A 9,440-nucleotide genomic window follows, 5' to 3' on the forward strand; every position below is an offset into this window, starting at 1 on the left:
GGAACGACTCTTCAAGCCGTCAGCAGCTCCCCCTGCTGCACAACTAGCACCGCCTCAGGAGGACCTTCCCCGAGCCTATGTGACAGGCGCCCCTGCTTGTGGCCCAACCTCGGGGGCCCGTCTTCTCTTCGCGCTCGAGCCTCAGGAGGGGTGTTGGACCGAGGATTTCAAGGTGTACTTGCTTCAGGGGACCTTGCTGGAGAACGAGGAAGAAGCCAAGCGCGTGGCTCGCCAGGCCACCGCATACTGCATCCAGGATGGTGAGCTGTACCGTAAGCGGCCAAATGATGTTTCTTTGCGGTGCGTCTCCAGGGAGCAGCGGCTCGAGCTGCTGGCCGACATACATGGCGGGGACTGCGGACATCACTCTTCATCACGCACCCTTGTGGGCAAGGCGTTCCTGTTGGAAATATGCCCTAGAGGCAATAATAAAAGGATTATTATTATATTTCCTTGTTCATGATAATTGTCTTTTATTCATGCTATAATTGTATTATCCGGAAATCGTAATACACGTGTGAATACTTAGACCACAACATGTCCCTAGTGAGCCTCTAGTTGACTAGCTCGTTGGTCAACAGATAGTCATGGTTTCCTGACTATGGACATTAGATATCGTTGACAACGGGATCACATCATTAGGAGAATGATGTGATGGACTAGACCCAATCCTAAGCATAGCACAAGATCGTGTAGTTCGTTTTGCTAGAGCTTTTTCTATGTCAAGTATCTCTTCCTTAGACCATGAGATCGTGTAACTCCTGGATACCGTAGGAGTGCTTTGGGTGTGCCAAACGTCACAACGTAACTGGGTGACTATAAAGGTGCACTACAGGTATCTCCGAAAGTGTCTGTTGGGTTGACACGGATCGAGACTGGGATTTGTCACTCCGTATAACAGAGAGGTATCACTGGGCCCACTCGGTAGTGCATCATCATAATGAGCTCAAAGTGACCAAGTGTCTGGTTACGGGATCATGCATTACGGTACGAGTAAAGTGACTTGCCGGTAACGAGATTGAACGAGGTATTGGGATACCGACGATCGAATCTCGGGCAAGTAACATACCGTCTGACAAAGGGAATAGTATACGGGGTTGCTTGAATCCTCGACATCGTGGTTCATACTATGAGATCATCGAGGAGTATGTGGGAGCCAACATGGGTATCCAGATCCCGCTGTTGGTTATTGACCAGAGAGCCATCTCGGTCATGTCTGCATATCTCCCGAACCCGTAGGGTCTACACACTTAAGGTTTGGTGACGCTAGGGTTGTATGAATATGAGTATGCAGCAAACCGAATGTTGTTCGGAGTCACGGATGAGATCCGGGACGTCACGGGGAGTTCCGGAATGGTCCTGAGGTAAAGAATTATATGTAGGAAGTGCTGCTTCGGCAATCGGGAAAGTTTCGGGGTCACCCGGTATTGTACCGGGACCACCGGAAGTGTCCCGGGGGTCCACCGGGTGGGACCACCTATCCCGGAGGGCCCCGTGGGCTGAAGTGGGAGGGGAACCAGCCCCTAGTGGGCTGGTGCGCCCCCCTGGGCCCCCCTTGCGCCTAGGGTTGGAAACCCTAGGTGGGGGGGGGGGGGCGCCCTACTTGCCTTGGGGGGCACTCCACCCCCCTTGGCCCCCCCCTTGGGAGATGGGATCTCCCAGGGCCGGCGCCCCCCTGGGGGCCTATATAAAGGAGGGCAGGGGGGAGGGCAGGCGCACCCGTGTGTCTTGGCGCCTCCCTCCCCCTGCTACACCTCGTCCTCCTCCCGCAGCAGCTTGGCGAAGCCCTGCCGGAGTTCTGCTGCATCCACCACCATGCCGTTGTGCTGCTGGATCATCATCAACCTCTCCTTCCCCCTTGCTGGATCAAGAAGGAGGAGACGTCATCCGCTCCGTACGTGTGTTGAACGCAGAGGTACTGTCCGTTCGGCACTTGGTCATCGGTGATTTGGATCACGGCGAGTACGACTCCATCATCACCGTTCTCTTGAACGCTTCCGCACGTAATATACAAAGTGGTATGTAGATGCAATCTCTCTCCCATGACTCGTTGCTTAGATGAACTCATAGATGGATCTTGGTGAAACCGTAGGAAAATTTTTAATTTTCTGCAAGGTTCCCCAACAGTGGCATCATGAGCTAGGTCTATGCGTAGTTCCCTATTGCACGAGTAGAACACAAATCTGTTGTGGGCGTAGATCTTGTCAACTTGCTTGCCACTACTAGTCTTTTCTTGCTTCAGCGGTATTGTGGGATGAAGCGGCCCGGACCGACCTTACACGTACGCTTACGTGAGACAGGTTTCACCGACTGACATGCACTACTTGCATAAGGTGGCTAGCGGGTGTCTGTCTCTCCTACTTTAGTTGGAGCGGATTCGATGAAAAGGGTCCTTATGAAGGGTAAATAGAAGTTGACAAAATCACGTTGTGGTTATTCGTAGGTAAGAAAACGTTCTTGCTAGAACCCAATTGCAGCCACGTAAAAGATGCAACAACAATTAGAGGACGTCTAACTTGTTTTTGCAGCAATTGTCATGTGATGTGATATGGACAGAAGTTGTGATGAATGATGAATGATATATTGTGATGTATGAGATCATGTTCTTGTAATAGGAATCACGACTTGCATGTCGATGATATGACAACCGGCAGGAGCCATAGGAGTTCTCTTTAATTTTGTATGACCCGCGTGTCATTGAAGAATGCCATGTAAATTACTTTACTTTATTGCTAAACGCGTTAGCCATAGAAGTAGAAGTAGTCATTGGCGTGACAACTTCATGAAGACACGATGATGGAGATCATGATGATGGAGATCATGGTGTCATGCCGGTGACGAAGATGATCATGGAGCCCCGAAGATGGAGATCGAAGGAGCTATATGATATTGGCCATATCATGTCACTACTTTATATAATTGCATGTGATGTTTATTATGTTAATGCATCTTGTTTACTTAGAACGACGGTAGTAAATAAGATGATCCCTTATAATAATTTCAAGAAAGTGTTCCCCCTAACTGTGCGCCGTTGCTAAAGTTCGTCATTTCGAAGCACCACGTGATGATCGGGTGTGATAGATCCTTATGTTCACATACAATGGGTGTAAGAAAGTTTTAGACATGCAGAAACACTTAGGGTTAACTTGACGAGCCTAGCATGTACAGACATGGCCTCGGAACACAAGAGACCGAAAGGTCGAACATGAGTCGTATGTAAGATACGATCAACATAGAGATGTTCACCGATGATGACTAGTCCGCCTCACGTGATGATCGGACACGGCCTAGTCGACTCGGATTGTGTAACACTTAGATGACTAGAGGGATGTCAATCTGAGTGGGAGTTCATTAAATAATTTGATTAGATGAACTTAATTATCGTGAACTTAGTCTAAAACATTTGCAAAATATGTCTTGTAGATCAAATGGCCAACGTTCATGTCAACATGAACTTCAACGTGTTCCTAGAGAAAACCAAGCTGAAAGATGATGGCAGCAACTATTCGGACTGGGTTCGGAACCTGAGGATCATCCTCATAGCAGCCAAGAAAGATTATGTCCTAGATGCACCGCTAGGTCAAGCACCCATCCCAGAGAACCAAGACGTTATGAACACTTGGCAATCACGTGCTGATGATTACTCCCTCGTTCAGTGCATCATGCTTTACAGCTTAGAACCGGGGCTCCAAAAGCGTTTTGAGCGACACAGAGCATATGAGATGTTCGAGGAGCTGAAAATGGTTTTTCAAGCTCATGCCCGGGTCGAGAGATATGAAGTCTCCGACAAGTTCTATAGTTGTAATATGGAGGAAAATAGTTCTGTCAGTGAGCACATACTCAAAATGTCTGGGTTGCACAACCGCATGTCCCAGCTGGAGATCAACCTCCCGGACGAGGCGGTCATTGACAGAATCCTTTAGTCGCTCCCACCAAGCTACAAGAGCTTTGTGCTGAACTACAATATGCAGGGGATGGTGAAGACCATTCCTGAAGTATTTTCAATGCTGAAGTCAGCAGAGGTTGAAATCAAGAAAGAACATCAAGTGTTGATGGTCAATAAGACCACTAAGTTCAAGAAGGGCAAGGGTAAAAAGAACTTCAAGAAGGACGACAAAGATGTTGCCGTGCCCGGTAAGCCAGTTGCCAGGAAGAAGTCAAAGAATGGACCCAAGCCTGAGACTGAGTGCTTTTATTGCAAAGGGAAGGGTCACTGGAAGCGGAACTGCCCCAAATACTTAGCAGACAAGAAGGCCGGCAACACTAAAGGTATATTTGATATACATGTAATTGATGTGTACCTTACCAGTACTCGTAGTAACTCCTGGGTATTTGATACCGGTGCCGTTGTTCATATTTGTAACTCACAGCAGGAGCTGCGGAATAAGCGGAGACTGGCGAAGGACGAGGTGACGATGCGCGTCGGGAATGGTTCCAAGGTCGATGTGATCGCCGTCGGCACGCTACCTCTACATTTACCTACGGGATTAGTTTTAAACCTCAATAATTGTTATTTAGTGCCAAGTTTGAGCATGAACATTGTATCTGGATCTCGTTTAATACGAGATGGCTACTCATTTAAATCCGAGAATAATGGTTGTTCTATTTATATGAGAGATATGTTTTATGGTCATGCCCCGATGGTCAATGGTTTATTCTTAATGAATCTCGAACGTAATGTTACACATATTCATAGTGTGAATACCAAAAGATGTAAAGTTGATAATGATAGTCCCACATACTTGTGGCACTGCCGCCTTGGTCAGATTGGTGTCAAGCGCATGAAGAAGCTCCATGCTGATGGACTTTTAGAGTCTCTCGATTATGAGTCATTTGACACATGCGAACCATGCCTCATGGGCAAAATGACCAAGACTCCGTTCTCCCGAACTATGGAGCAAGCAACCAACTTATTGGAAATCATACATACCGTTGTGTTTGGTCCAATGAGCATTGAGGCTCGTGGAGGATATCATTATGTTCTCACTCTCACTGATGACTTAAGTAGATATGGGTATGTCTACTTGATGAAACACAAGTCTGAGACCTTTGAAAAGTTCAAGGAATTTCAGAATGAAGTAGAGAATCAACGTGACCGAAAGATAAAATTCTTATGGTCGGATCGTGGAGGAGAATATTTAAGTCACGTATTTGGTACGCACTTAAGAAAATGTGCAATCGTTTCACAACTCACGCCGCCTGGAACACCTCAGCGTAACAGTGTGTCCGAACGTCGTAATCGCACTCTATTGGATATGGTGCGATCTATGATGTCTCTTACCGATTTACCGCTATCATTTTGGGGATACTCTCTAGAGACAACTACATTCACTTTAAATAGGGCACCGTTTAAATCCGTTGAGATGACACCGTATGAATTATGGTTTGGGAAGAAACCTAAGCTATCGTTTCTAAAAGTTTGGGGATGCGATGCTTATGTCAAGAAACTTCAACCTGAAAAGCTCGAACCCAAGTCGGAAAAATGCGTCTTCATAGGATACCCCAAGGAAACCATTGGGTATACCTTCTACCTTAGATCTGAAGGCAAGATCTTTGTTGCCAAGAACGGATCCTTTCTGGAAAAGAAGTTTCTCTCGAAAGGAGTAAGTGGGAGGAAAGTAGAACTCGATGAAGTACTACCTCTTGAACCGGAAAGTAGTGCAGCTCAGGAAAATGTTCCTGTGGTGCCTACACCGACTGGAGAGGAAATTAATGATGATGATCAAGGTACTTCGGATCAAGTTGCTACTGAACTTTGTAGGTCCACGAGGACATGTTCCACACCAGAGTGGTATGGCAACCCTGTCCTGGAAATCATGTTGTTAGATAACGGTGAACCTTCGAACTATGAAGAAGCGATGGCGGGCCCAGATTCCAACAAATGGCTAGAAGCCATGCAATCCGAGATAGAATCCATGTATGAAAACAAAGTATGGACTTTGACTGACTTGCCCGATGATCGGCGAGCGATAGAAAACAAATGGATCTTTAAGAAGAAGACGGACGCAGATGGTAATGTCACCATCTATAAAGCTTGACTTGTCGCTAAGGGTTATCGGCATGTTCAAGGGGTTGACTACGATGAGACTTTCTCTCCCGTAGCGAAGCTTAAGTCCGTCCGAATCATGTTAGCAATTGCCGCATACTATGATTATGAGATATGGCAGATGGACGTCAAAATGGCATTCCTTAACGGTTATCTTAAGGAAGAGCTGTATATGATGGAGGCGGAAGGTTTTGTCGATCCTAAGAATGCTAACAAAGTATGCAAGCTCCAGCGATCCATTTATGGGCTGGTGCAAGCATCTCGGAGTTGGAACATTCGCTTTGATGAGATGATCAAAGCGTTTGGGTTTATGCAGACTTATGGAGAAGCCTGCGTTTACAAGAAAGTGAGTGGGAGCTCTGTAGCATTTCTCATATTATATGTAGATGACATACTTTTGATGGGAAATGATATAGAATTCTTGGACAACATTAAGGCCTACTTGAATAAGTGTTTTTCAATGAAGGACCTTGGAGAAGCTGCTTACATATTAGGCATCAAGATCTATAGGGATAGATCGAGATGGCTCATAGGTCTTTCACAAAGCACATACCTTGATAAGATTTTGAAGAAGTTCAAAATGGATCAGTCCAAGAAAGGGTTCTTGCCTGTTTTGCAAGGTGTGAGATTGAGCTCGGCTCAATGCCCGACCACGACAAAAGATAAAGAAGAGATGAGCGTCATCCCCTATGCCTCAGCCATAGGATCTATTATGTATGCCATGCTGTGTACCAGACCTGATGTAAACCTTGCCGTAAGTTTGGTAGGAAGGTACCAAAGTAATCCCGGCAAGGAACACTGGACAGCGATCAAGAATATCCTGAAGTACCTGAAAAGGACAAAGGACATGTTTCTCGTTTATGGAGGTGACGAAGAGCTCGTCGTAAAGGGTTACGTCGATGCTAGCTTCGACACAGATCTGGATGACTCTAAGTCACAAACTGGATACGTGTATATGTTGAATGGTGGGGCAGTAAGATGGTGCAGCTGCAAGCAGAGCGTCATGGCGGGATCTACATGTGAAGCGGAGTACATGGTAGCCTCGGAGGCAGCGCATGAAGCAATTTGGGTGAAGGAGTTCATCACCGACCTAGGAGTCATACCCAATGCGTCGGGGCCGATCAAACTCTTCTGTGACAACACTGGAGCTTTTGCCCTTGCCAAGGAGCCTAGATTTCACAAGAAGACCAGGCACATCAAGCGTCGTTTCAACTCCATCCGTGAAAATGTTCAAGATGGAGACATAGATATTTGCAAAGTACATACAGATCTGAATGTCGCAGATCCGTTGACTAAACCTCTTCCGCGAGTAAAACATGGTCAACACCAGAACTCTATGGGTGTTCGATTCATCACAATGTAACTAGATTATTGACTCTAGTGCAAGTGGGAGACTGTTGGAAATATGCCCTAGAGGCAATAATAAAAGGATTATTATTATATTTCCTTGTTCATGATAATTGTCTTTTATTCATGCTATAATTGTATTATCCGGAAATCGTAATACACGTGTGAATACTTAGACCACAACATGTCCCTAGTGAGCCTCTAGTTGACTAGCTCGTTGGTCAACAGATAGTCATGGTTTCGTGACTATGGACATTAGATGTCATTGACAACGGGATCACATCATTAGGAGAATGATGTGATGGACAAGACCTAATCCTAAGCATAGCACAAGATCGTGTAGTTCATTTTGCTAGAGCTTTTTCTATGTCAAGTATCTCTTCCTTAGACCATGAGATCGTGTAACTCCTGGATACCGTAGGAGTGCTTTGGGTGTGCCAAATGTCACAACATAACTGGGTGACTATAAAGGTGCACTACAGGTATCTCCAAAAGTGTCTGTTGGGTTGACACGGATCGAGACTGGGATTTGTCACTCCGTATAATGGAGAGGTATCACTGGGCCCACTCGGTAGTGCATCATCATAATGAGCTCAAAGTGACCAAGTGTCTGGTCACGGGATCATGCATTACGGTACGAGTAAAGTGACTTGCCGGTAACGAGATTGAACGAGGTATTGGGATACCGACGATCGAATCTCGGGCAAGTAACATACCGTCTGACAAAGGGAATAGTATACGGGGTTGCTTGAATCCTCGACATCGTGGTTCATCTGGTGAGATCATCGAGGAGTATGTGGGAGCCAACATGGGTATCCAGATCCCGCTGTTGGTTATTGACCGGAGAGCCGTCTCGGTCATGTCTGCATATCTCCCGAACCTGTAGGGTCTACACACTTAAGGTTCGGTGACGCTAGGGTTGTATGAATATGAGTATGCAGCAAACCGAATGTTGTTCGGAGTCCCGGATGAGATCCCGGACGTCACGAGGAGTTCCGGAATGGTCCGGAGGTAAAGAATTATATATAGGAAGTGCTGTTTCAGCCATCGCGAAAGTTTCGGCGTCACCCGGTATTGTATCGGGACCATCGGAAGTGTCCCGGGGGTCAACCGGGTGGGGCCACCTATCCCGGAGGGCCCCGTGGGCTGAAGTGGGAGGGGAACCAGCCCCTAGTGGGCTGGTGCGCCCCCCTGGGCCCCCCTTGCCCCTAGGGTTGGAAACCCTAGGTGGGGGGGGGGGGGGGCGCCCCACTTGCCTTGGGGGGCACTCCACCCCCCTTGGCCGCCGCCCCCCTTGGGAGATGGGATCTCCCAGGGCCGGCGCCCCCCCTGGGGGCCTATATAAAGGAGGGCAGGGGGGAGGGAAGCCGCACCCGTGTGTCTTGGCACCTCCCTTCCCCTGCTACACCTCGTCCTCCTCCCGCAGCAGCTTGGCGAAGCCGTGTCGGAGTTCTGCTGCATCCACCACCACGCCGTTGTGCTGCTGGATCATCATCAACCTCTCCTTCCCCCTTGCTGGATCAAGAAGGAGGGGACGTCATCCGCTCCGTACGTGTGTTGAAAGTGGAGGTGCTGTCCGTTCGGCACTTGGTCATCGGTGATTTGGATCACGGCGAGTACGACTCCATCATCACCGTTCTCTTGAACGCTTCCGCACGCAATCTACAAAGTGGTATGTAGATGCAATCTCTCTCCCATGACTTGTTGCTTAGATGAACTCATAGATGGATCTTGGTGAAACCGTAGGAAATTTTTTAATTTTCTGCAACGTTCCCGAACAGTTCCGCAGTGGGTTCTACTGGCCCACAACATCAGCGACGCCAGTGAGCTAGTGAAATCCCGTGAAGCCTGCCAATTCCATGCCAAGCAGATCCATCAGCCTGCTCAGGGCCTCCAGACCATCCCACTCACATGGTCGTTCGTGGTCTGGGGGTTGGATATCTTGGGACCATTCCCTCGAGTGCCTGGGGGCTACCGCCACCTCTACGTTTCCATCGACAAGTTCACCAAGTGGGCGGAGGTAGAAGCTGTCCGCACCATCCCGGTC

Source organism: Triticum dicoccoides, chromosome 4B (genome assembly GCF_002162155.2).
Source record: "Triticum dicoccoides isolate Atlit2015 ecotype Zavitan chromosome 4B, WEW_v2.0, whole genome shotgun sequence".
Classification (NCBI taxonomy): domain Eukaryota; kingdom Viridiplantae; phylum Streptophyta; class Magnoliopsida; order Poales; family Poaceae; genus Triticum; species Triticum dicoccoides.